The sequence below is a fragment of the Coloeus monedula genome (genome assembly GCF_965178545.1).
Source record: "Coloeus monedula genome assembly, chromosome: 12".
Classification (NCBI taxonomy): Eukaryota; Metazoa; Chordata; class Aves; order Passeriformes; family Corvidae; genus Coloeus; species Coloeus monedula.
Window position 1 is genome coordinate 12,893,723 of NC_138792.1, and position 27,877 is coordinate 12,921,599.

The window sequence follows — 27,877 nt, forward strand, 5'->3', positions numbered from 1 at the left end:
CCTTAGTAAAAACAACTGCTGACCCATCAGCCAATTTACATGCCTTTGACAGTCCTGCACAGCCAAGGAAGCTCTTTTGGGTGCAGTGAAGCCTGGATAATGATCAGAACCCTGACACAGAACTGAGCTGTAGCCAGCATCCAGAGAAAACCCAAAATCAGCATCAAACCTGCCCACAGCATCAAATAGGAATCAGCCCCTTGATAAAAGCCCAGGAGAGCCACGTCCTCCAGGGCAGCATCCAGAATGAAAGCTCAGGATATGAACAGAAATTCACAGGGATTCAAGTGTACAAACCCTCTGTCTCACAGATAGAGAAAAGAGACAGAGAACAAGCAGTTGAGTATGCTTGGCCACATGATACCAAATTGCCCAGAGGCTGGAGGGAAGCACAAGTCAGAAGAACACAAATGCTTCCATTCCAATTGCCCATGGAAGGGAAAAATAAAGCTTCCCCAGTCCTCAATGAAATTTCCACCAATACATCACCATCCTCTGAGCCAGAGCTGCCTCTGATGCACATTATGGGGTGATATGCAACCCTGGAACAGAGTGGATGGATGCTTGGTTACTCTCATGTCCCAGCATCTATGAGAAGAAGGCCGAACCAACAGAAACATAAAACTGTTTTGGGACTCAAATGGAAGGGAGAAGCACTAAAAGCTTTCTGCAGACCTTACACTCTTTGAAGGCTCCTGTCATGGAAGACCAGGGCCAAGTAGATTGGATGGATGGTCACAGAGGAGACCAACTGCACTCACACACCCCCATCATGCTGCAGGCTCACAGCTACAGCACACAGACCTTGCTCAAAATCTATTACACATATCTACAGAGTACTTATCATCTACAGGGCACAGCAGAAAACAGATAAAATACTGCTCAAGGCACCAATGAACCTTAAAAGCCTCTTTGAGAAATACTCCTACTAAGTGTTGCATTTTGACACACCTCCAGTTTTAGTAGAGCAGCTACTCCAAGGTTAAAAAACATTTGAAATCATAACCCACTAGATTGGTTTAACTAACTTTTGAAATAGTTTGTTCATATCAGTGGAAACAGAACAGCAATATTCTCATTACCTAGCTAGTACAACATGGAACAGGTGATCCTTTCAAGACTTCTCAGGAAAGGAAGAGCTGGACGCTCATCTGCCTGGAACTCGCAAAAGCAAATAAGACTCAGAGATTATTTAAACTTAAGTGCAAGAAGGTAAACGAGAGGGGGGCTGAGGTCAGGGGTCAGCTAATGGACTGAAACTCAGAAGGCTTCATTTAAATTCCTGGCTCAGGCACAGAAAAGTCATGCAAGCCTCTCAGGAAATTCTTACGTTGATAGTAATTCTTATTCTTGCATAGTTCCCTAAAAAAAGAGCAGCATTAACACTTCCTTCTGCTTATTCTGTACCTTAACCATAAACGCCTTCAAGAAAGTACTTATCTTTTACCATCCACTGCAAAAACTCAGCATCCCTCATTTTATGAGGAGACTCTCAGAGCAACAGTGTAAAAGACAGTGGGCTCCCTGCCAGCATAAGCAAGGAGGAATGAGGTTCACAAGGCTGAATCAGTGCAAACTTTCTTCCCCAGAAGCAATTGGGACCTGCTTGCTGAGACCTGCAGGTTACCCTCAACATGCTTTAAGCATATGTCTCTTGATTTCCAAATATTCAGCCCCAAAGGAGCCCAGTTCCTTACAAGGTGAGCTGCAGACCTGAGCCTGCACCCTGGTTCAGGAACAGCTGGATAAAGTCCTGCAAAGCCCACACAGCCCAGAACCCTCTCCATCCCCCAGTACCTCCAGCTCTGCTCCCAGGTAACACCTTTGGCAGGTAAAGGGAGTGATATCCAGTGTGCCACGATAAAGCAAGAAGCATTACTCAGTCTGTTAAACTTCCCTCCCACCCGGGGTGGGGGGAATCAACCAGATCCCTAAATTAAATCACAGTACAGTCACTGCTTATTCAACACCAGCAAACAAGCTCCTGCAAGCCAAATACCTGGCATGACGGTGCTGATTCCTGGCAAGCTGGACAATAGGGAGTTTCAGCTATTAAATTTGGGGAGGTGGGTTCTGTGCAACCTTTTAGAAGGTACAGCTGTGGTCAAGCAGTTTGCAAACTATTTTATCAGTTGAAGGTAAATAGAGCTGTCCAGAAAGAGCACAGCCAAGGCTGAAATTCTGGCTGCTCAGATGATAAGCACTCAGAGAAATGTGTCAATTAATGTTTTCTTAAATAAGAAACAAAACACTAGAAACTACAAACCATACTCTGCATGTTGTAATTATGTTTCAAAAGTGTCTTAAACCAGAGGAATTTCAGTAACAGATCTCTAACTAGAAAAAGCTACTGATAAAAGAAAAACCCTTTTCCATTCTTCCCCTGCTATCTGTAATCTTGTTTAGAAAGCACTTGTGAAAAAGGGAAAGAAGTCAAAATAATTTGTTTCAGAGCAAGAAAGCAACATTAGACTGCAATAAATCAGTGTCACTGCATAGCTGTCCTAGTGGCTCATGAAGTAGAAAAAAACTCTGTAAATTCAACACTTATTTACTATAGAATGGATGGTATAGATCCCGTCTACTCTTAGCAAAATCAGAAACACTAATCTCAAAAATTAATGTGAAATGGCTAGAAGTGAAGGAAAGCTGCTGGCTTTGCCTCCCAGGAGGTTGTAATGACAGTGAAATCACATTTAGTCTAACTGCAGGGTGTTCCCCACACTTCTCTATAATTTAACTTAATATGGGGAGGAGCAATAGGCAGCCAAAGGCAGCAGTCACCAATTCAGGATCAGGCAAGCTCTCTACTTCACAAGTCTTGGATTTTGGATAAGCATTAATAATGTCAACAAAACGCACTCTAATCAGCATGTTTCAAGGTTAGGTAAATGCATCCAGCATCAAGGTTAGGAAAATGCATCCAGAACTCCTGGAACCGAGCACTAACTTCTCGTTAGGTCCCTTCAAGCTGCTTTGCCTCCTCTTCCTCCTTCTCCCTCCGTTTCACAGCTCAGCCAGTGCTCAATACCCCTAGGACAGATGTTGTGGTTAAAGAGACATACGCACTGCAAACAGCATGCAACCTCATCACTACTTTGAATTTCAAGAGGGTGTGAGAGTCCTCCAGCTGTAGAAATCATTCTTTAGAGACATGCTTGTAGAATAAATGCAGGATGAAATATCTCTTCTCAGCCTTTTGGCTAAGAACCAGTATATTATCTGTTTAACAAAACAACTAAGCAAAACCTCAGAGCAATACATGCAGTACAAACAAAATTAGGTACATGAAGAAGCTATACTAGAAGTGTTCTATCGGTTTGCAGACAAGTTGAGTTTTTAGCACAAAAAATTCAGCACTTCAGTTCAATACTTTAAAGTACTGGTATGCACGTGTTTCAAACTAGTAGCAACTACTAAAGTATTTAGAGAGAGTCTACATTGGCTTCCAGCATCAGGTATAGCCAGAAACCACAGCAAGCAAGATAAACTCCTCTGTTAGTTAGAAAACTAAATCCTGCCAGCCTGTAATGCCTCATGCCATTCCAGCTGGAATAGCAAGGCAGCATTCAGAGCCCAACCTCTCCAGGTGAAAGACCAAAGGGCCAAAAAGTTCAGGAGCCGCCACAGCCAGCAGCCTACAGCCATTTCCCAAAAGCACTCTGAGCTCCTCGCACCTTCTGCAAGGCAGAGGTTTAAATATTTAACACTTTAACATGCAAGTTTAAGCAGTTTTGCTTTGTAAAAGCCTGCTGCAGACTGAGATGGAATGACTGTGCCCCAGCGTTCTGGGAAGACACACCCTCAGCCCTCGCCTGAAACATTAAACCGTCGGTGATGCACAGTCGGTGGCAGCCCTCGCTGCCGCTGTTGGCACGCTTCAAGTGCACTGATAAATTCCAAACTTAAGACACATCAAAACCTGAAATTCGTTCTGCCCTCAGCTGTTTTCGTCTATCTACTACAGCAGTAGCAATCACAAGACATTTTGCAGAGAAAAGCAAAACAAGTCGTTGCAGGACAATCTCTGGCATGTGCCTGCATCCGCACCGCCGGGCAGCACCCACATGCCAGCCCGTCCCGAGACACCCTTCCTCAGCCTTCCTTACCTCTCCTCCTCCTCTTTCCTCCCAGGGAAGGCGAATCGCTCCCTCGCCCGGCCCCAGCGTTGAAGCGTCTCCCACGCCCCGAGCCCTGAGCTGGGCAGCCAGCATTCCTTCTTCCCTCCCCGCCCAGCGATGGGAGGTCGCTTCCCCGAGAGCCGCAGAGGGAATGTGGTCATGTCACGAAGAGATGCGCTACAGCGGCCAGCGCCCGACGGCCCGAGCATCCCGTGAGCATGAAGCACCCAAAGGGGATTCTCCCCAACAACCAGCTCTTGTTCTTTTGTTGTCTGGCACTTGGGAACAGGAAACAGTGAGATACAGAGCTTTTAGGTAAGCAAACTATTTTTTTTCCTTAATAAAAAACAAAACACAAACCCAAAACAAAGCAAAAAAAACCAAAACAACCCTCTACTGCTCTTTACTCTTTAAAAGTATGCATTTCTCTTTGCTAGTTCTCACCGTGTCCAGTCAAACAGCAACGCAGTTGCTTGTATTTGGCTTTATGTACTTATTTTATGGATGTCTTTGAAACAACCAGAAGCTCAGAGAACACTAAGGATCCAGACCTATTTGGCCTCAGTCTGCACTGAAGGAGGATACTGCCTGCTATTTCACCTCATAGTTCCTCAAAAATGGAAAAAACCAAAAAAGTGGTCTGAATAGATTAGATTAAATTAAATACAGAGTTCAGAACTGGCCCATACTGTAATATATTGCATTACCTCAGTAATTAATCCCTGTCTGTTCTAGATGAAACAGGGACAGATATCTGCTGCCAGCCAGGAAGACACAAGCAACAGAAACATCAGGTACTGTGTGCTGCTGATGCAATGCACAGGAGCAGAATCAATCACCAGAAAGGTTAAGTGGGCTTTCCAGACTATAATCAGGTATGTCAGAAATTTGTGTTCTTGTTAAGTCCATAATGTTTGAGTATTCCCATAGCTAAAAGGAAAAGATGCCATTTACTAATAAACACAATATTTGAATTAGTGAAAAATTTGACCAACTCATGACTGTTCTAAAAATTATGGTCAATATGGTCACTGGGTGGTTTTTTTGTTGTTTCTCTTTAAAAATTACATCAGCCAGGAAAGTGAGTCACTGCCTGGTACCATTTCTTGGATATCACCTGAAAATTTAGCTTCCAACTGTGAAGTTCCAAAAGAGATATAAAACACACCCCAAAAAACAAAACAAAACAAAACAAAAAACCTAACCCCAAACCCATAGCCTGCCAGCTTCCTTAAGATGGTTAACATCATGGAAACCAAAATAGAGGGGTTTATGCCCAGAACTGCAGCTGCAACTTAAAAGGAATGAAGCTGGATTGAAAAAACACTTCTGCAGTCCACAGAGACCAGGCTGAGTGCACATCAGACAGGTTTTATGGAAGAGCGAGATTCTGCTCTGACTTGCACCAGCAACCGGCCTCAGCATCCCATCAGCCTCTGGGTACAGGAAGCCCAACTGGCTGCTCTGACCAAAACCAGGGACTGCATCGAACCTGTGAAGTCTTGGGGCAAACATGCAACAAAAATGAAGAAACTCATCTCATGAAGTTTAGTGTCTCCACTTGCTGTCCTACATGTGAGTATACTGCACAGCATAAATTTATCCTTTAAGGGTTAGTGAGGCTTTGGGGCTTGACAGGTCCTGGGGAGAGCATGCCAGAGCCCAGCTCCCAAACTAGGTTGTGACTTTTCATCAGTGGCAGAGCCATTGCACAAGCAATGTCTGCTTTTGAGGGGGGAAAAGAAAAGCCTCCTCTCCTTGTCTCTGTCATCTGTGTTGCTGGAACAGCAAAGCAGCACCTGCAGGTGTGCAGGTGGCAGATTGGCACTGCAGAGGCAGATGCCTAAAAGCCCATGGGTCTTCAGCCCTCTCCTTACTCACTTTTCTTTTTTCAGGTAAGTGTAAAGCATCCTACAGGGCTACCAGGTACAACCATTCCCTCTGACTGACAAGGAAATGACATCCCTACCCCCTGTCACCAGGTAACACAGGTCCTCAGTGGCTCCACCACAAGGAGCTCAATTCACGCACAGTGCACGTGAAATACCCATCTTCCACATTTGCAAAGGATCAGAGATAGCCAGTTTTTCCAGAGCTTTAAGAGCACTTTGCTCTCTGAATACTCAAAATCCAGTCCTGGCGGTCCAACCTGCAATTACAGTCAAACCTAAAATAGCACCTCGGCAGTGCCAGCACCACTCATCTCCACGTCATGTCCCGAGACTCATCACACCAGGGTGTGGCAACAGCATGCAGCAAACGAGTTCCCTGGGCACTCCCAGCCCACTTCCTCGACACACCTGGTAACACACCACTCCCCACTCTCTTCCAAAATAGGAATTTTTTGGTAGAGCCAGTATACCAATGTATTTTCCTCTTCTTCCCACTTCAAGAAATCCTTTTAGGGAAGAAGAAGGTGCCTGAGGTGCTCAGGTGACACATCCACTCCCCTGCATGGCACACTGTGATGTAGGTTTATGCACAAGGAGAACTTCCAGCACTGGTAGGATTCCTCTAGCACATCATTGCACAAGGGGACACATCTCCTCCAAAGCTCCAGCTGCCAAGTTTCACTGGGAAGCCACTAATGCATATTTGCTCTCCAGAAGGTATTCAGTGATGCCTGTGGGAGCAGCAGCTGCTGCCTTCCAGGTGACAAGGGAGCAGAGAGGGTAAATTGAGGAGTCATCTTTCACTACAGACCCTCAAGAACAGACCCTTTGGCAAAGTTCTGGGGGAGGAAGGGAGCTCATCCAGTGTGCTGGCCTGGCCTTTGGCTACGGCAGGCTGTGCAGCCCCACTGCTCTCCCCAGTGAGTCCAGAAGAGGACAACCATCTGCTTCTGGACACCAAGTTTTCCTGCCCACTCCAGAAGTAGTATTTTCCTCACTAATGCCAAGAGATACCATGCTAATGTTGGAAGTTGTTTAAAATAACTGATAAAATCCACGGTGATGAACAAGTTCCTGGGCATGCTACAACTGTCCTAGTGATTTTTGGGATGGGTTTTAACTGTGGGCACTTCTAGCTCCTGCCTAAAATATCTGTTTGCTGGGATACAGCCAGGTCTACTGTCAACCAGCCATGGGGGTATATGACATGCTGGTCCACTTCAGCATCCCCATGCTAGAGAAACCTCCATGGCCAGAGGGCTGGACCACAGCAACCTTGGGAGATCCCAGAGCCAACAGAGCATCAGCAGACCTTGGCGAGCCATCAGGAGTAGCAAAGGTGGCTCAGTCTCCTGCCTCTGCCTGCTCTAGTGCTGCAAATCAAGTGTTTTCAAGAATATCCCCTCTCCTTACAAAAAACAAAACAAAACAAAACAAAACAAAACAAAAACAACAAAAAAAAACCCAAAAAAACAACAAAAAAAAAAACCAAAAAAAAAAAAAACCAAAAAAAATCCCCCAAAAAAATGGAAGAGAGAAGGAGGAGAGGTTCAAAAGAATACCTAACTGAAAGAGAAAACCAGGTAACTTAAACAGTCTACTTCACTAGAGAAAGAACACCATGCTCTACGAGTCAGGGCTTTAGAGGGCTAAGCTGAGTGGCCAGCCACCACCCCATTTTGGACTGACATTAGTGACCATTTACCATGTGCAAGATGTTCCCCTCCTCCAGTTCTGTCCACATTCTCTTTTAAATATAAGGATTTAAATGAAATTATGAACAGATAGAAGGACTCTCACCTGTACTTTTTGGTACAAATTGAGGGTTTATGCACTTTTGGCTTTCTCCCTCAGTGCCAACCAATGGTAGTGTACATCCCATCAATGTAAACAGCTATGGAAAGATGTGACAACTGAGGGACAAGCATTTGACCTTAACTCCTCAGTTTATCACAGTCTTTTTAAAGAAAAAACGGGTCCATCTTTGCTAGATTTCCCCCGTAAAAGCTTCCTGAGCTGATCTGTCAGCAAGCCTTTCATCTGGAAGAAAGCAAGACATTAGTTGGGCTCACACTTATTTAATAAAAACCCTGCATATGCAGGAGGGATTGAAAGTTGGCCTTTATTTTAAAAATGGCTGCAAACTTGAGTATGATTTTGCAGTGCAAAACAGCTCTGAGGACTCACCCGATTTACCCTGTTCTTCACCAGTGCTCATCTTAGCAATTAACCAGCTTAGATCCGGGAGCCATGCAGTCACCAAAGAAGTCCACAAATATGCCCAGAACACCGCACAAAGGATATTTCATGTCTTGCTATTTCATAAGGAAATCAGGAGGCTTCAACTGATGTCAGCTCCAGGAAATGAGCCAGAGGCAGATGATGCCAGAAGCAGTAGGCTTTATATTTAGTACTGAGTCACCCACTTTATTAAATTCAAAAGACAAAAAAGGTGGGTGTGTGTTGGGGTCCCTCCCCTGCCATGGAGCCCTGGGAGAGGGGCCCTGAGGGCACAGACACGGAGTTACCCTGCCCCTGCTCAGCCTCGTTCCCATTGGTTGGTTTGTGTTCCCCTGCGCGGGCAGAAGGACCCTTGGTCCGGTGACTGGAACAGTTCCTCGGCAGAGCCCCGGCCATGCAGCTGGAGAAATAAACATCTCTCTGAAACAGCTATCAAGAATCTGTCTGTCCATATATGTTTCCTTTCCACGGGACTCCTGGTTTGATATATGCATGTTGCAGTATCCCCACTGCAACATAATGGTGGAGAATTGTGAGCAGAACGATCCCCAATCCCTAAGCGACTGATCTGTGTGAGTAAACCCTGGAAACTTTGGATTCCTCTTCTTGGTTTTTGCTTTGCTATTCCATATCTAAACTATGGAAGAACGGTGGGAAGACTCTTGGCTCTCAGAGCCACATATGGACATTTATCTTAAACTTAAAATGATTCTTGAACAACGATTTGTAAATTTTAGCTTGATTCAAGCTCAAAAAGAACTGAAACACTTCCTGGCATGGTTGTTTAAGAACTTTTTCTATGTTTCTTGGGATTTAATTCTTACAAAGGGCTTTTGGAAAACCGTTTGGACACAGTTAATATTGGACTCAAAATATATGCTGATGGAAGAATATTTTCGTTAATATTATTTAATTACCGAGAGTGTTGAGCAGTGTCAGCTGTGCCTTGGCGAAGGGAAGCCTGGCGCAGGGACCGTGCGGCCCAGGCCATGTGCACCGAGCGCTCTGCGAGCAGCAGCGAGGCAGTTCCCGCGTGCGGGCGGAGCCAAGCGAGCTGCAGTGTCGGTGGCGGAGCGAGGCGCGGCGGGAGCGGCGGGACCCGGCGGTGCCCGCACGGCCCCACACAGCGCGTGGTGGAGCGAGCCCCGGGAACGCCCGAGAGGGGCGGCGCGTGGGCGGCGGCTGGCGGCGATGGCGGTAGAACGGAGCCGCGCCCAGCCGAGACGCGCGCTGGAGCAGGGCATGGGGGGGTCGTCGCTCGGGGGCCCGGCCGAGACGTGGGTACAGCGCCTGGCATCGGCAGCGAAGCTGAGAGCAGAGGAGGCGACGCACGGAGAACTGAGCGGCGTGGCCCAGCCCGGCCCGCGCAGCCTCGAACGTGACCCCGGGAAGAGCGCGCAGGCACCAGCAGCCCCGACAATTCCAACACAGGAGCAACCGAAAGAGAGAGCAAAGACGCAGCGAGACAGAAAACAGCAGCCACTCGAAAAAAGGAAAAAATCATAGTAGCTAAGATCTTAGGGATAGTAAAATGGTATAATGTTAAGCAAAATTATGGTTTTATAACAAGGTGTGACAACCAGCAAGACATATTCGTGCATAGAACTGCTATTAAAAAGAATAACCCTGAAAAATGCATCCCAAGCTTGGGAGATGGAGAGGTGGTGGAATTCAAAATTATACAAGGTAGAAAAGGGTTACAAGCATCGCAGGTCACTGGGCCTGATGGTGTTCCTGTAAAAGGCAGTATATATGCAAAAAATCGTAGTCATGTTAGACAATATCTCCATTGTAAGCCCCCCCTACAGTCTCCCTTTCCTAATCCCACCTTTCCCTTTTACCCTATGTCCTATTACCCCCAGTGTATTCCTAATCTGTTTTTTCATCCATGGTTTCCCTCACAAAACCATGCTTTTGCCAATTGTTTCCCCAAAAATCCCTTTCCAATGCCGAGTGGGGGATGAAAAGGGGGAGGGAAGAAGTTAAACCCTCTCCTGCCTCAGTTTCCCCACAAAGCATGCTCAGAGAGTCCTGTCTCCCTTCTGTCAGCCCTAAGATGTTCCACAGAATCTGTTTGGACATTTAAAGGCTCAGGAGGGTGGTTTGTTTTGTCTTGAAACTGTTCTTGTTATGTTTATCCAGTTGTTTTCATTCTCCTTTTATTAAAATAAAACGGGTGAGCTGTTGGGGGTCTCCTCTCCCCGCTGTGTAGCCCTGGGAGAGGGGCCCTGAGGGCACAGACACGGGGTTTCCCTGCCCCTGCTCAGCCTCGTTCCCATTGGTTGGTTTGTGTTCCCCTGCGCGGGCAGAAGGACCCTTGGTCCCGTGACTGGAGCAGTTCCTCGGCAGAGCCCCGGCCATGCGGCTGGAGAAATAAACATCTCTGAAACATCTATCAAGAATCTGTCTGTCCATATATATTTCCTTTCCACGGGACTCCTGGTTTGATATATGCATGTTGCAGTATCCCCACTGCAACAGGTGTGGAGACGGGATAAGTGGGAAAAAAGTGAACAAGTTATTCTCTTGAGATCATGGGCCATGGGGAGTCTAGGGTTGGATGGGGTGTTTTTGTAAAGGAAGAGCAAAATTAGAGATTACCTGGAAACCCTTTTGCACATCCACTGGAAAAGCAGTTGCCAGATGAGCTGCAATTGCCAGATGAGCTGCACTTCCCAGGGCAGAAGCCAGCACTGAAAACACTTCAGGGGTCTGCAGTGCCTTTGGGATTTGCTCTGGCCAGTCCTGCAGGCCTGAGCAGGGCACCACCAGTTCTGAGGCACTTTCCCATCCTTTCTGCTACACCTCTGAGCCAAAGGAGAAGCCATTGGAAAGAACTTGGAATAGACAATATTTTTAAGCCAGTTTTGCAGCTTCACCTAACCAACCACGAAGTGCACTTTGCAACAATCACACCCCAAAGAAAACACTTTGGGTGATTATGACAGCATCAGATGAAGGCTAATGACTGTTACTGAAACATGGGAAGAAGAACTGACCTGACACAGTAAAACTGCACCCAGGTAGGGCTGATATCCAAAGGCCATCCTGTCCCTTTCCTTCTCCTCAGCATTTCAGTCCCCCACCATCCTGGCTGGCTGAGAGGTCAAATGGACACAAGCACAAGGAAGATGAAGCAGTGCAGAGTGCCCACTGTTAGCACAGCGCCCCAGTTAGAACCAGCTCAGCCACCCCACAGACCAGGCCACTGGAGAAAGAGTGGCAGGAGGTCTGGTAGGAGGGTCTTGGGAGGCACAAACACACTTCTCCATCTTTCATTTCTACTGCCAGCTCTGTCTATTACCCAAGTCTGTCCTTGACATGACTTAGGCAATCCTCTGCTCTTTTGGAGAACATGCTCTAGATGACTAGCCACCTTCAGTCACTACTCAAGGCAATAGCATTTTACACTGGAACTGCACTATTGCAGAATGCAAGTGACTGTTCACACAATATTTCTGAACAAGGAAACCGTTCTGATCCATTTTCTGGCAACACTCTGTTTAGACACATCTACAATTGAGAAGTATACAGCATTCACATGGACTGCATCCTCATGGAATGTATTAATATGGAAAAGCTGCCATTTAATAGGAATGTAGTTCTTTGAACTAGGATCTTTTGACATACACAAAAGTTTTAAGAAGCACCAAAAAAAACCCAATCTTAATGCAAACAGTTGCACAATGCAAATTACAGGAGTACAGATTTGTTCAGAAGAGGTTCGTATTTTCATACAAGTCTGTCATAAGCCTTTTAACTTTCTGTCAGTGATAAATACTCTGCAGCCCGAGCAGCAGCAACACCTGTGTAAAGTTTTCAGCTACTTGAGCCAGATTTCTCCCATGGGAAGATTCACTTTCTAAATACTAAAACATAAATACTGCCACCAAAGCCAAGCACTGCACCTCATTTCAACTTTTTTTTAGTCAACTGAAAACAAGAGCTCTCTAATGCCAAGCACCACCAGGGACTTGCCTACAGAAGCACCCTACTAGATTACTAATAAAATTGGGGTAATCTTCAAAATAAGATTACAACAGTAAAAAAGTTGTGGTTTGAAAAATGATCTGTGGACTGTAGCAAGACTGGCAATTATGCAGAACCAGAGGTCAGGAACTGCTTAATACCTTCCACCTATATGCAAGAAGAGATTATACCTCTGCAGTCACAGCCTGCTCCGGCCACCAAATGGACATTTGGCCAACTGTTGACCACTCTGCAGACCAGTTTGCTCCACCCACTCCTGGCCAGGTGGGAGGCTGTGGGAAGATTGCCACTGGGTGGCTCCTCAGTCCCACACAACCCATCTACACCTGCAGGTGAGCTCCCACTATCAGAAAGGTTTCAGGTACTGACCAGCCTGGGCAGCAGCACACACACCCAGCCCAGCCAGTGAGAATCTCCAGGAAGAGGCTGGTATCTCATCTGGACATCCTGCCAGAGGCACATGGTTCATCATATTGTGCAAGGGGGCCTACAAGTTCATCTGTGTTGAACTAGTCCAAAATCTCATCTCAAGGAACATTGAAGCTTTTTCTGGTATTTAGCTCGTGCAAGGGAAGCTTGTGGGCTTTCCTCCAACTGCTCTTTTTATCTCAGTCCCCAACAGAAAGTCTCCTGTTGGGAGACCAGATGGACCTGCTGGACAGGGTAATTCCAGGGACTCCCACAACTACTGCACTCTTTTCAAATATGTAGAAAGGTGGGGTTGAGCTGGATTACCACTCACACATACACTGTAAATTGTTGCCCATAGCCTTTAGGTCCCTTGAGCACCATCTTCACCACACAGCTCATTACAATGCTAATTAGTAAGTCATCTCACATTTTCCAGACCATAAAAAACAGCTACTAGTAGCAGACTGATCTCTGTGCTAAGAAGCCAGTCTTTGACAGATTTCGTATAGTCTCTAGTCTGTTGTTGCTGTTGAGTTTAATGCTTTATGAATTAGTATTAAAGAAACCCTCATCCTAGAAATTAACAAAACAAAACTAAAACCCAAACATCTACAGATCCTACATAAAGCCAAACAAGGCATGGTATTTGATAGAAGGCATGAAGCAACTTTGGAGCTCAGGCAGGAGAGGTAGATCAATAGCTGGGAGCAAGGACACCACAAGGTTCAACATGGATTACACCAAAGAGGTTCAAATGCTGAGCAAGAGTATCAGTTATGTGTGTTACACATGAAAGGGCAATGCACTAAAGAAAGTGCAATGCCTTGCTATGTGCCAAGTTGATATCAAACCAATGCACAGAACTTTAATTGCTAAAGTGAATCATTGACTGGTACTGGTTGTAAAGCCTCTTGCGTAACAGCAGGTTTCAAGGACTGTACAGGGCAGAATCTCACTCCATTTCATGACTTTCACAACTCTTTTTATACAGATCTTCAGAACACAGGGAGCAACAGGACCAACTAAAACAATCCTATATAACCCATAAAAAGTGTATATACTACTTAGAGAAGGGGGGGGGGAAGGGGAGGGAGGAATAAAAGTTGTTGCCATTAGTGAGGGCTCTAACTAATGTAGGCTGGGTACTGCCATTAACCATCCATCCAGCACAGCTACAGTAACTTCTGGGAGCTTTTCAGCTGGGCAGAAGCAATGTCAGTTTTTCAAGTTTTCAACGAGAAGTCTGACTATGCTGCCTTTGCTAGAGCATTTGGTTTATATAATACAGTGGCAAGAGCCCAGCTGGAAATTAGATCAAAGAGAACGTTACAAAGGGGTGGGCAAAAGAAGGGCAGGACCAGAACTGCACAGGAACCTCCTATCCATGTCCCCAAAGAAAGCTTAGTCCCAACCTCAGCCAAACAGTGCAGAAAGGAACAGGCTAAAGTTTAGGTCAGACATTAAGGCTGCTTATTCAAAATGTTTTCAGTTTTCAGAAGGCCCGGTTTCCCCTCTCTCCTTATGGAAAGGTGAATTCTATCTAAGTGAGGATTCAGAAACTTGCTTATTATTACCAGGAGCACTGAGAAACATGAATACTTTTGTAAATGTATTTCCATTTGTTCTCTACTGACCTTTAGAATGTTGCTAGCTCAGAAACAGTTCTTAAAAGCAAGGGCCAACTTTCTCCCTGAAAGCCTGCCCAATACCAATCACAACATGGAAACTTTATATACACCCACAACACCCTATGTATTCCCTAAAATAAAGTCCTCACAATCCATTCTTGGAGGCAAAACATTTTGTGCAAAATTCAGGAAAAAACAGCTTAATTGCAATATTGTTCCTTTATTTCTGTGACCAGATGGAGACAAGCACCTTGTTCTATGCTGGGTCAAGGAAATGTTTAGTTACAGGATTTATAGCAGAATATATATGTGTATATACCACCACAGCACTGCAGTTGCTCAACAGTTATAGCAGAAGGCACACACTGGTTTAGCCCAAGGAAAACAGAGATGGGCTGGAATATCAGCCTGCTCACTAACATCTTGCTGCAGAGGCTCCAAGGCAGGAGAGCATTCAAGCCTGTCCCTGGGACAAGACTAAGCATCCTGGAATCTCAAAACCACAGCCCTGTTCCACACCCAAACAACACTCCACAGACCTTTCCTGGCAGATTAGCAGAAGGGAGCACAACATTGCAATGGCAGCATAAACAAGGACCAGAATTCATGATCTTTCAGACCCAGCTGAAGCACTGCTTCACAAAATATGAGTGCCAATTACAGGGATAGGTAGCTTGAATTCAAGTTTCCACTTGGTTAGCACTGCACCAGACAAACTGAGAACTTAGGTCCTTGCCCAGCAGTTTCATCTGCCGAGAGGGGCTGCACCAAGATCTTCCCCAAAAACAGAGACAGAGACTCTGAAAACCCATGGGACCTCATCCAGTTACTGACCTTCCCAGCAGAGCAGAGTCAAAGGCAACAAGTTCAGTCCTACTGTTTGTGAAAGTAGAGCAAGACACTTCTACCTTGTAGTACACAAGAGAGAGTGGAAGAGGCAGATCAGCAACCCCCCTTCCCTTGTTATTTTGAGCAGAATCCATGGAGCAGAAGTCCTGGTACGTGGGCTCCTACCTCCAGGGCTGGGACAGTACCACACGCACCAGCAACATCACTGAGGCAAAGATCAGTACAAACATTAAAAAAAACCCAAATCTGATCAAAAAAAGGTACTTTGAGGGAATGCGCACATAGGAAAAAAGGACTTCAGCTATAATTTCAGATAACACAACAGGCAAGGAAGAACACAGAAACGGCACACAGGTGACTGTGCAAACTTGTTTCAGGAACAACCCACTGCACATCACCTTCCATCTAACCCAAACAGGATACGAGCTTTTGTTATCCAAGGTCTTCAACCTGAATTTCAAACATCTTGTGCATTCAGCTCTGGAGAGCCTCTAATTTAATCACTAATATATTGGCAGAAAATAAACCACATAGATATAATGCAGAATCACACGCCTTCCTATTTGCTTTCTAGTATAGAAATACTTTTCATATGTTGACCTTCAGGAAAAAAAAAAAGAGAAAACGAAGGGGATTTTTCTAAAGCTTCCTTTCCCACCACGTCAATGAGACAACCACTTCAGTAGCAATCTAAGAGGGTGTCCCCAGAACTCTGCAATCCCCTTGCAAGACAGTCTCCCCATCATTTGGACACAAGGCAGAAGAAGCAGTTCTAGCACACACAACTACAGCAGAAGCTGCACTAACAGGGCATAGGCCAGGGGCAGGATTACCTACAGCATATCTCTGAGCCACAGCCCCATTCTGCACCTTGTATGGGAAACACTGACACAAGCCAGCAGCATTTCTGATGTTACTCAGCCTGTCTCATCTACCAGATTATCAGATTTTCTTCTTCATGCTTTTCCCCAAGTTGGTGTTTTGCAGGTTTTTCCTTGTCTTGACCTGACCCTGCAGTGGGCAGCAGCTCACTTTGCTTTGTGTAAGTTCCTGTATTTATACAATTTTTAAAAACAGCCTGGCTAGCATTTTTTTCAAGGAAAAAAATCAGTTTCCTCTAGCCAAAAAAAAAAAAAAAAAAAGTCTGTAGTAAAGACATAACTGTAGGAGTCAGTTTTTCCACTTCAAGAATTTGAGATATGAATAAATAGCCCCTTGACTCTCAAAGTAAAAAACATGCAACTGAGTTAGACAGAAGCTGAAAGCTCATCCCTAGGCTTTGGGGAAAATAAAATCCTTCTAGTGTCCTTCTACAGACAGTTTCATGACTGTTTACAAAAGTTTTATGAGACAATACAACAATTTGATGTTTTTTCTATTCTAGAATAGAATAGAAATACCAGAAACAGAACAGACCAAGGCAGAGTCTACAAAAACTGAAGAGAAGGCAGCATTTTCTCTCATTACAGAAAGACCTTTGATCACCAAGGTCACGTAAACCAGGCCCACAGAGCATGCTATTCATAAACAGCCACGGAACAGGCACTGGGCAGTCTTCCTGCCCTCCTCCCACCACACTCCCCTGCTCATTTACTCCCACCCCTGCCCTAAACAACCAAAAAGGCTGTGGCTAAGCTGAAGGAATTACCAGGCAGCACCACCTGTTTCCAGATCCTAGGTCAGCCGCATCCTGCCTTTCCCCACAGAGTGGGCCGGAGCCTGCCAGCAGCGTTTCCTACCATCCTGTAAAATGACTTGCTGCCCCACCAAGCATGGCCAAGGACAGTGGAAAACAAATGAAACAACAAAAGAAGTCAACACTTGAGGTTCATAAGGCAGAGAACAGATGCCCAGGGCAAGGAGACACTCAGATCTTCCCTCTGCTATCCCATGGCAAACCACTCAGACTTGCCTGAGAAGGCTGGGTTTGAGGCTTGGCTTTTCCAATAGGAAGTGGGGGAATGAAATCACCACACCAGATACCAGTCAGCCTCTTGCCCTCAATGTTTTTTTTCTGTTTTATATGAAGAGGGAGGAGTGTGCAGTTCAGTCCTGGACAGACAGGACTGAGCTGGAGGCTGTGGGGCAGGAGCAGTCTCCTGGCCACTGGATGTTCCTGCAGCACCTGAGCTTAGACATTCTTACAGTGGCAGCCTAATGCATAGGCTGTGTACTAGAGTTTTCAATTTTTTCAGGTCCTTCAAGAAGCACAGCTAAAACTTTGATCAACATCTATGACAACTACACAGCTGGCAGTCAGACATCTGGGTCTACAGCTTTCCAACAGTGGTCACCTTAGCACTTTTGGATTAATTAGCAGCAAACAGATTTTCTGAGGTATTTTATAGCTGAAGGGCTTCCTGTGGCTGCCAATACCCCAGAAACCAAGACACAGATGTGTTGTGTACAGTTTTCAGCCTGATTAAAAGGAAGACTATTTTTAATCCAAGCCTATGTAGGGTGGGGCTCAGTCTCCAACCAGGCCAAAAAGCCATTATAATCCACAAGACCAATGCCTGGCAATCTTTGCTTGCAGGCTGATGTTTATTCTATTTTGGGGATGGGAGGAATAAAAAGTTATATAAATTAAAAACAAAGGAGGCTATGAAAAGTGAATAGAGGGAAGGGCCAGACTTATCATGTGTATTTTGGTCTAAAGAACAGGGATCTAAAAGAACACAAATGAGAATTACTCTATTTTCCATTTCCCACAGAGTTTATAATTTATAACATGGGCTGAGGAGAGTACAGCCCCAGTATATCTTTACAAGAGGAAAAGCCAATCCGTGGGTCCTTGCACAGCAGTGAGACCCTTGGGAGAATGAGGCAGGAAAACAGTCACCAGCCATGGACATACCACCAGGATCCCATACAAGGTTTCCTATCTCAGACACCAGTACAAAATCTGTTGGGACACCTCACTCTTTTGTGCAGTTGGGACTGCAAAAAAAGGCAAAGTAGAGGACTGGAAAAGAAGGGAAGTTTTGTTTATTTAGGACTTATGGTCAACAGGCAACCAATCCACTTAAAGCAGAGATTTTTTGTACTCTCAGCACCTAAACAAACCCAAGATCCCACAGACCTCAGACGTAACATACCACCAGGTTTTATTTGTTACAAACCCTATCTTAACTTGGCATTCAAGCCAACTCAACACAGCCATTTACTTTCCCACATTAGCCCCATGTTCCTTGCAGTGCACAGGTCATTTGTCTAAAAGCAGGTACAGATAACTTTTCTCACTGTCTTCAGGTATCCCTTTACCACTCATCCATAAACTGTGAAACACTTGCATAGGCATCAGCATCTCTAGAGATCCTTCTTCACCTGGCCAGGGCTGGATCATTAACCCAACTACAGAAGTCTGCAATTACTTCTCTTGGCAGAATGCAGACTTCACCTGGCCAGGGCTGGATCATTAACCCAACTACAGAAGTCTGCAATTACTTCTCTTGGCAGAATGCAGAAAGGGCAAGATGAAGAGATGGTACATTAGGATAAGTGGAGGACCAGCAGAGATGAACCTCAAGCACTGCTATCACTTTGGTCACAGACTTCTTTAGAAAAAAAAGCCAACATTAAGCAACACTATGAAATTTAACCCAAACATAATAAGCATAGCAGCAAAACTGGATGCTGAACACCTTAACACACGACTATCGACAACTTCACTTTGTCCTTCCTTGTTCAACACAAGTGACCTCATCAACGACCTGCTCTCTCACTTCCTCCACTAAGGGCAGTATGTGATAAGGAAACTGTGAATGAGACAGTAAAGTCTATAGTCAGCTTTAAACAGGAAAAAAAAACAAAAAAGCTTACTTAAAACATCAGTAATTAGGCCTCCTGCAGAGACACTACACTTTATCTTCTCTTGAAGATCACAGTAATAGTCTGTCTTCCCAGCTATTCAGTTGGGACTCCCAGCAGCATCTGTGAGCTGTCACTCCTTCTACAGGAACAAAAAACCTACTGAAGAGGCAGGAAAAACAGCTGTAAGCATTTCAGAGAAGGAAATGAGACAAGGAGACTGCTTAGAAGCATATGGTCCATATGGATTGACATGAGCAATCAGCAGCAGTCCTAACCAGAGCTTCCCATTTCAGACAATTATCCTGCTCCCCACATCCTCAGATGCATGTCAAATCAATAATTATTTTAATACTTCCATACTAATTCTCAAATGTTAGTAGTGGACAGACCACCGTAGTCCATGGGGACGGCCTGGATGTTGCAGGAGTCATCAATCTGCCCCCAGGAATGTGCACATTGCCCAGCAGCACAGGGTGTTGGAGAGTGCAGACCAGTCAGCACAGGGGAACACAAAGAAGGGGACCTAAAGCAAGCAGCCCACCTGCCAAAGATACTGCATTTCATGGGCAGTGGTCACCCTCATGGCTCAGCTGCTGAAAGGTAGAGATAAACTAACAGGAATCAGCTGGCAAAACAAACAAAAGGCAAAGAATGACTGTGGATAGCTCCATTTCTGCTGATAGAAACTCTCCTGGGGGCACAGAAGCTCCCTTTTCATCACCATGCCACTCACAAACCCACGGCAAAACTAGCTTTTAAGTAGCCCAGGCATGAACCCACAAACCCAGACAGGAACCCTAGCTGTTAGAGGAGCACACATGATATAATTCTTCCAAGCAGGCCAGACAAGACTTGCTTATCATTCTTGGTATTTTTAATCTATTACCAAAACAAAGCCAACATATAGATTCCCAGTGGATGCCACAGTAACTGAGTGGACTGGCCAGCCACCACAGCTCAGCACCCTGCCCAGGGAGGTCCACACCCCTGATGGGAACGGAACTGCTGGGAGAGGGTAGAAGAGCCAAGAAAACAGTCCTGCTGACAGGGCAGCTGTGGGTCAGCACTGATGTCAGTCGTGGTCAGCACTGATGTCAGATGTGCCCACTGCAGAGAAGAGCTCTATCACCTCCAATGCCACCACCTCCAGATCAAACACTAGCAGTGGTGGCACTAGCAGAGTGCAGATGTGCATGTGTTCTCCTCCCACCCCGCTCTCCACCTATTAGGTGGGGACTTCTGTCTTCAGCTCCATCAATTCACATTTGCTTGCTCAGCTGGTACAGGCTGCTCTTTACATGGCTGGCAGATGACCCAGGAACACATCATATACCTGAAATCTCAAATGCAGTGCCTGCTACCCACATTGAGCTCTGCAGCCACAAACACACAAGTCCCATCTTTTGGCTGTAATCAAATCATGTCTTCAGTCAACAGTTAAAAGAGTGGGCCTCCATCACCCTCCCCAGGCAGCATGTCCCTAGTGTCATAGCACACCCATCCCAGGTGTGCCAGTGCCATTTGCCAGTGGAGATGGGGTGGGCTGGGGGTTGCAGCACAATGAGATGAGGAAGGAGGACTTCTGACAGCCAGGATCCCCTGCCCCCATGCTGATGGCACAATGTGACAATGCCCCCCAGGTAAAGTAGAGGAAATCTGAGTGAAATCCTTCACTTGGGAAGTATCTGCACAAACCAGAAGACTTTTCACAGACCATTCTGCAGTGCTCCAAGTGAATCTCACAACACACGGAAAGGCGTTATTCAAGTCTCCACTTCAGAGAAACTTGACCTAGAAACAGGAAAGACATCCAGGGCAGGAAACACTAGCAAGGACAGGACAGGCTTGACCCATCACCTACAACTTCAGCACTGAAGAGCACAAAGTGGGCAGCTGCTGAGACTGAAGCTGAACTAATGCTGCGGTGTCTAAACATCACCCGCCTCATACCTACTCCCTGCACAGAACACACTGGAGATACATGTTTTTAATTTACTAAATCCAAGAGAGACAGTACACCCATAGGAACACCCAAACCCCTGTGTACAGAGCAGGGGACACAACAGTAGTTCATTCATGACCAGCAGTCACATGGCTGAAAGGGATTACAGCAGCCCAGTCACTGTCAGCTGAGCTGCTGCTGCTCAGAGGACCTCCAGCATGCCCACTGAGCATGATTTCTCCCAGTCACAGCACCCAGGGCCCAGATGTTGGACCATCACTCAACTGCTTTCAGTTTTCATACTTCCCACCTACTTATTCACCAGCAGCAAGACAGCAGGTACCTCTGGGCTGGAAAAGGGCTTTAATGGTGCAAGCAGGGACAGCTGATTCTGGATAAGAGTCTGAGCAACTCTCTCGGATGGTCAGAAGACAAATGATCCTTTCAAGTCCTCCCCTACCAGCAGTGCTGCAGGCAGAGCTCTGCTAAGACTTTACCCACCACAAACACAACCACTGCTACTTGTGCAATAATCCAGTTCCCAACAGGAATGTATGTGCAAAGATGTTAACAGATGCCTATCAAGGGGCTTCGGGACCAGGGATAGGTGATGTTGTGACATTTGTTACAGTAACCCAACAAATACTGGTTTAATTCAACTTTGCATCACCCTCTTTAAAAGAGTTGGTCTCAGTTTTGCAACATGCTTGAAAAGAAAAGATATTCAGGAATGTTTTGCTTTGCATATGCATTAAGGCTATTTGGTAAACTTTTAAAATTCAGTATCCACCTTTCACACATCTGCTGGCAGGAGTTTCTGGATTCACATTTGGCTTTTTCGATATAATTAGCAACTCTAATAACTTTCATGAGGTCAATGTCCAAAAAGATACACAGATTACTAAATGCACACTAGTACTTACTTCAAAAAGTGCTGAGCATGCAAAGGCCAGTAACTGGTTGATAAATATTAACATCTCATGTTGTGGCTATTCCAAATTTGACAAGAAACTTAAAAGAAAGCTAACAATTAATATCTGTTATTGCACCAGGCAGGTTGATAGCTTGTCAGTCACATGTTTAAACATCTGGCCTGGAGAGATGAGAATCTGCTTTTTTATGCTGAATTACTGCTCTAATATATCTGGAGGCAGAGTAATATTCAAAGCCTGAACAAAACATCAACTTAAACCATGTTTCTTTTGCTGCTTAGTGCTACTTGGTGGTACACAGATAAAAACCAAGTAGCAGCTGCATCAATTTCACCTGTCCAACCCTCTGCAAACTGCACAGCAACACTGTAGCAGCTGCCATCTCCGTCCTTCCTTCCCCACCTTTGCTTTCCACTCTCTTTGTGATCGGAATCACCACCATATCCCTGCACAGGGTTAAACTGCCTCCGAACGTGGCAGGTCAAGAGCTGCCCTTGTGAACACTATTAGAGAGCCGGGACTGTGCTTTGTAGCACTGATGGATCTGTACAAAATCTGTGCTGGAATAATGCAAGCAGGCTTGATGCTGCTTTTCCATCACCTCCTCTGCCACAGGCAATTCACATGCAAGAAAATCGAGCTAACAGGCCTGTTTCTAAAGAGGGACAAATGTCCCCAGCGAATTCCAATCCACATCTGTCAGCATTTTATGAAGCAAAGAGATGCAAAACATTGTAACTTAAAAAACAAATCCCAACCATAAACAAGAAATAGCTCATACTGATATAAAGCAGAACTTACTGCTCTTTGGCTCTGCTGAAAACACAGCCCCTTTGTGTTTCGCCACCTATTATTTAATGCTGTGTAAAATGGATCACCAAGAACATTATCTGTGTGCTGGGACACATCACCAAATAAATTACCTCCTAAAATACCAGCAGCAAGACAATTTCAGGTGTGAAATGAGCCACTGATCACATCATCTACTTAGATAAGGAAGTGCATTACAGTATCTATCAGGGGCACACCCTCCCTAAACTTACTGCCAATCATGTAAAAGAGAAGTATTTATCTTCTCCCATGCACTGTGTTGTACGTTGTCATAAATGCAACTACTATACTGAAGCTCCAAGTGGAGCACTTGCAGTTTAACTACACAAAAAGTGCAGATAAAGCCGTTCACAAGGCACACAGATCACTCTGATCACCAGCAGCTGCTTAAGCACAACTACTGAATTAACTGTCCGTAACATCCCTTCCAATCAATCACTGAGCAGCAAGCACTCTCCTTTGCTTCCCTCAAGTCAGAACTGCTGTATTTCCGCTTCTCTAAAGCCATTTAAGTCACTGCACTAGAAAGCCAAGTTAACACAGGAAAGAGTTACTAGAAGACCCCGCATGAGTGGATTCAAGACAAATTCATTTAACAAGGCTGCAATTCCTTCACTCACCAGCTGAATCTCACAACACCTGAAACCCGGAGCAGAGAAGTCAGTAAGGAAGCCCCAGGGGAAGGGCTTCCTCTGCATTTATCCAAATATCTAACGAAGTCATCAGTCCCAGAGCCCTGTCCGCTGTAAAGCTCATCTAGCCAAAAATGGTAAATAGGTTTCTGGAGTTTGGGGCATTCTTAATCTAGGGAGATGTTTGCATATTTTATGGAAGGAGAAACTTCATCAGATTAAAATTCGTAAGAGAACAAAGACCCTGATTAAACACAATTCTTTATATCTAGCACTGAATGACTGAGTTTAATAATCACATCTCTTAACTCAGACAAAGAATGAGCAAATCATCTTTCACAAGCAAAAAATTCCTTCAGAGGAGCTTGGTTACAACCAAACAACATCCTCAAATTGTTAAACCATTGGCAAGATAAACAGGGTGTGATAACAGCAGTGTTTGGAAAAGGTTTCCCTTAACAAATTATTTTCTTACTTTTTTTTAAGAGTTATTTAGATGCAAACAAAGAGATCTGGAATTTAAAGTCTCTGCATGCATACACCCCACATAAGGCCATCAAACACCCCCAGGACAAAAATCAGCTGCAGAATACTGCACCCAGGGGACTTGCCTCGTGTCCAGTAATCCCCCTGAATCACTGCTCTCCACTTGCAAACCACCAGCAGCTCCCCTTTGCACAGGGTTTCTTTTCGAAACAGCTTGAATTTCTATACATCACTATGCACAGCACTAGCACATACTGATCTTGGTTACTATTCCCTCTTTATATCCAGGTTCCAGCTGCTGTCTTTAAAGTTACTCTGAGCAAGTCTCCCAGCATTAAGGAGTTTTGCTTCTCAGGTTACCAGGCTCACTGGAGAAGTCACAAGTGTTACTGGTTGAACAATGGCTCCAAGTTCTCATGCAAAAGCAATTTACTTGAGATACCTATTATCTTTTATAGTCGCTTCTACAGATTTATCAAAACCAGGAAACCCAGCTCTGACATTCCACTGAAATTGTGTAACAGCAATAACAACCTCAAAGGCTGATTCAATGGCATTTGTTCAGATCTATACCAGCAGCTCTCCTGAAAAGAAATCAGTAAGTCCAAGTGATGAAGGTACAGATGCTCTTACAGAGCAGGCACATGCAGCCTGTCCCAAGAAACCATTAACTGGAGGTCAGTTCCCATCCACATATTTCACCACTATTTCTACTTAGATAAAAACTTACAACTGGAGCACAGTCATGCCTGCAGAGTTGTTACCTCTGTGAGCACTGGGACTTGATGTTATCCATTAGAATACTTCCAGCCAGCATCGGGGTGCCCCAGCAAAGGAAAAGTCTGAAGGTTTAAATCCTGAAAAATTGCCTGCTCTTCTCTTTCCCTTCCCAGGCTCCCAACAAGAAGCCATTGTTAAGGAGAGTAGGGTGACACTTCCTCTCCCGGTCCAAATTAGAGCTGTATAAAAATAAACCCACACAGCTGTCACACGACTTCACTTCATTTCACCCCGCTTCAATTAGATGAGAAGTCGCTCCCATTTCCTCACACTCTCTGCCTTGGGAATACTATCCTGCACAAAAGATAAAAGTGAAATGCAAACCGAACCCCTTTTCAGTGCCGCTCTGCGGGAACCCACAGCGGGAAGCAGCACTTCCCCGCTCCTCGGCCGGGTTCTGCTTCTACCAACTCGCACAAAGCCCCAAGTCTGCCGCCGCCGGGGCTCCATCCCAGCGCCGAGCCCCGGCGGCGGCCGCGCGCAGCGCATCCCCTGCGCCAGGCCCGCCCCGGCTCAGCCCGGGGGTGAAGTTTTCCAGGGGGATGAATCGGAGAAGTGCCTTTTCATCGCCGCGGGGAGCTAGGAGCGGCGGCAGGAGTGCGCCCGACGGACAAGTCCCCCGCGTCCTGCCGGGCAACCACGCGCGCCGGGCTCTGCGCCCGCCCCGCCGCCCCACTGCCCCAGCATCCCCCGGAGACACGCCTGGTCGGCAGCGGAGCCGGGTGGCAGCGAGGCCCGGGCCGGGCCCCGCGGAGCCGCCGGGGCTGGTCGGCGCCTCCCCCGCTGCCGCTGCCGCCGCCGCCGCCGCGCCCGGGATGCTCTGGCGCACGTCCAGCGGCGGGGCGAGCGCCTGCAACTTTCCCCGAGTTGGAGCCGCGCTGAAGGAACCCCGGGAGCACTCACCGTCCGCACCGTTCCGAGCAGTCCCGCCACGCCAGCCCCGCCCGCTGCCCGCGCTCGGCGCGCCCCGGCCCCGCCAGCCCGGCCCCATTGGGTCGCCCGCCCGCACATCACGGTGCTCCGCGCTGCGAATGGGCGGCCGCGGAGTCACTCAGGGCAGGGCAGAGCTGAGGCTCCAGCCAGGGCACGCCCCGTCCTCGTCCCTGCCGCCGTCGGGCTGCCCTGCTGTGCTGTCTTCCCCGCTGTTCTCTGCCTGCATCCCTCTTGTCCTGCATGTATTCATCCCCATGCCCTGCGTGTATCCCCAGTCCCGCGCATGCCTCACTCCTGCTCGGCAAGCATCCCTCATTCTTCTGTGTGCAACTCTCCTCCAAGCAGGCATCCTTTCTTCTCTACATCCCTTCCTTCTGTGCTCGTGTCCCTCCTTCCGTGCAAGACTGTGTCCTGTCTCCCATGCAGAGGCAGCCCTGGCTGCCTCAGCCCTGCCACGCAGACAGAGGAGCTCTGGGCTTCCCTTGCAAATTCCGCTTGTCTCCCCAGGAACAACACTGCGGAGTGATGCTGAGGATGTCCAGGGAAAGCTGGCGCTGGTGGGCACATTGGTCGAGGAACTCCCCACAGAGTGGAGCCAGGCGCTGGCTCAGGGCCTGGCTCCTACAGGGAGTGAGTAGAGTGCAGGAGCCTATCCCTTGCACCCTGTCATTCTGTTCTGGACAGAGAGCATTGCCATGGCCTTTCCCCACACAGCTTCCAGCTGTCCAGTTTGGGATAGGTGACCTCATAACTGTCCTAATTTCTACATTTGCTACACAGATATTCACACCGAAAATTGCTACAAGGGTTCAGGAAATCAAAGGCCTTAGGGATGCTTTTTCCTTGGTGGAGAGCAGAACTTAATCCAAAATAGGCCTTGAATGGAGAAAGAAAAAGCAAACACCTGCTGTGGGAAGAAGGAGGTGAACAGAGAGAAGGAGATGGGGCCAGAGCTGCACTTCAGACCTTGGCCGGAAAAGGCAGAAGTTGTTTCCCCAAATGGGAAACTTCACACTCTTGGCCAATGCTGGCACGTCCACCAGGACGAGGAAAAAACATGGGTTCGGATAATAATGTCTTTGTCTAGTTTTAGGAGAAAAGCAAATATGCATTCAGGCACAAAAAACCCTCTCCAGGCCAGAAAGATGAGACATTCCCATGCCTGGAGATGAGAACAGCACAAAGTAATAAATTCATACAACAACCGGGAGCACTAGTGGAAGGTGCTAACTCTTGTATAATGTAAAAGCACATCTCATTTTTTGCCGTTTAACTATTTTCCACCACTGTCAGAAAAATTAAACTTGCCAAAAGGTGACGGTTACTTAACAGACTACTAATAGATAAGGCACACACCAACATTAGATCATTCTTTCTCTTCTCTTTCAAACTTAAATAAATGTGGGGCATATTTAACTAGAACTGCCCAGTGAAATCCATTGCAATTAGTACGTAGTTCTCTGTGTTGGCAATGTTAGTGGTGCACATTTCTGCCATCTGAATTGCATAGTCCTATGTTATGAATTTTTATATTAATTATTTACAGAAAGGCTGTCAGTCTGATAATTATAACATAAAGTAAAATGCATTTTGTTGTCAAAACTGCCAGGAAAATTCATTTTGCAGTGTATTTCCAAAGCTACCAAATGACACAGTCTCATAAAGTTGTCCCACATGATGGAAGTGACATGGCTCACAGTGGGAGTTTCCTCATCACATTAGGAGCAGTTTCCTGAGAGAATCAGACTCTCTTCCCATCATCCTTTTATTGTTTTTATACAGTTGGATTTCTTGTTGGATATCAGAAGCTCTTACATATTCATCAGTTTGTTAGGCTGGCTCTTGGAGATAGGAGTGGTAATTTTAGACTGATTTTAAAAATTAGTTCAATTTTACACTATGTGGTGGTAGTCCTGTGTTTAGATTAGACCAATGCTTCACACTACATTACAAACACAAGAGAGCTGAGAATGTTTCTGACTCTGTATTTTAGCAAAAGAAAAATTATACTTTGGATTACTTCTTGTCCACTTCTGCTAGCATGCCAACATAAAAGAATGGGAGACATTAAATCATCTTTGTAAATCTTGACTACTCAGAAAATGCAGATTACATGTTTCCATGCCCTGCTTTTGTCCAAACCAGTAGTATGAAACAGGCAACTCTTTGTTCTCCAAATGAGGCAGCAAAGTATTAAACATATTGAGCACTTACCAGTTGCCTCTTTATTAGGATTTCCCCTTGTCTTCTTACACAAAGAAAGTTGAGCTATAGTAAACACATCAATTCATTCAGCTACAACTGCTTAATACCCTGTGATATAGTCATCAAACTCAGTTTAAGATTTTTATTATGTACTCAATATAATTACCATATTCTGAATAAGATGTCAAAAT

The 27,877-nt window shown here is 45.9% G+C and overlaps 1 protein-coding gene across 6 annotated transcripts in view; it reads right to left on the reverse strand.

Annotated features, from left to right (window-relative positions):
- Positions 1 to 25,482, reverse strand: part of PLS3 (plastin 3) — a 52,685-nt gene extending 27,203 nt beyond the window's left edge. The window contains exons 1-2 of one of the 6 annotated variants that reach the window (XM_082289294.1): positions 4,110 to 4,134; positions 2,951 to 3,033 (exon numbers count right to left, since the gene is read on the reverse strand). The gene's annotated coding sequence lies outside the window, so the exon portion shown is untranslated. Of the gene's footprint in view, positions 1 to 2,950; positions 3,034 to 4,109; positions 4,206 to 18,954; positions 19,016 to 24,532; positions 24,554 to 24,877; positions 24,949 to 25,451 lie in introns of those variants that run through there. The other 5 variants (XM_082289293.1, XM_082289295.1, XM_082289296.1 and 2 more) reach the window with 5 other exon arrangements.
- Between the last annotated feature and the right edge of the window lie 2,395 nt (positions 25,483 to 27,877).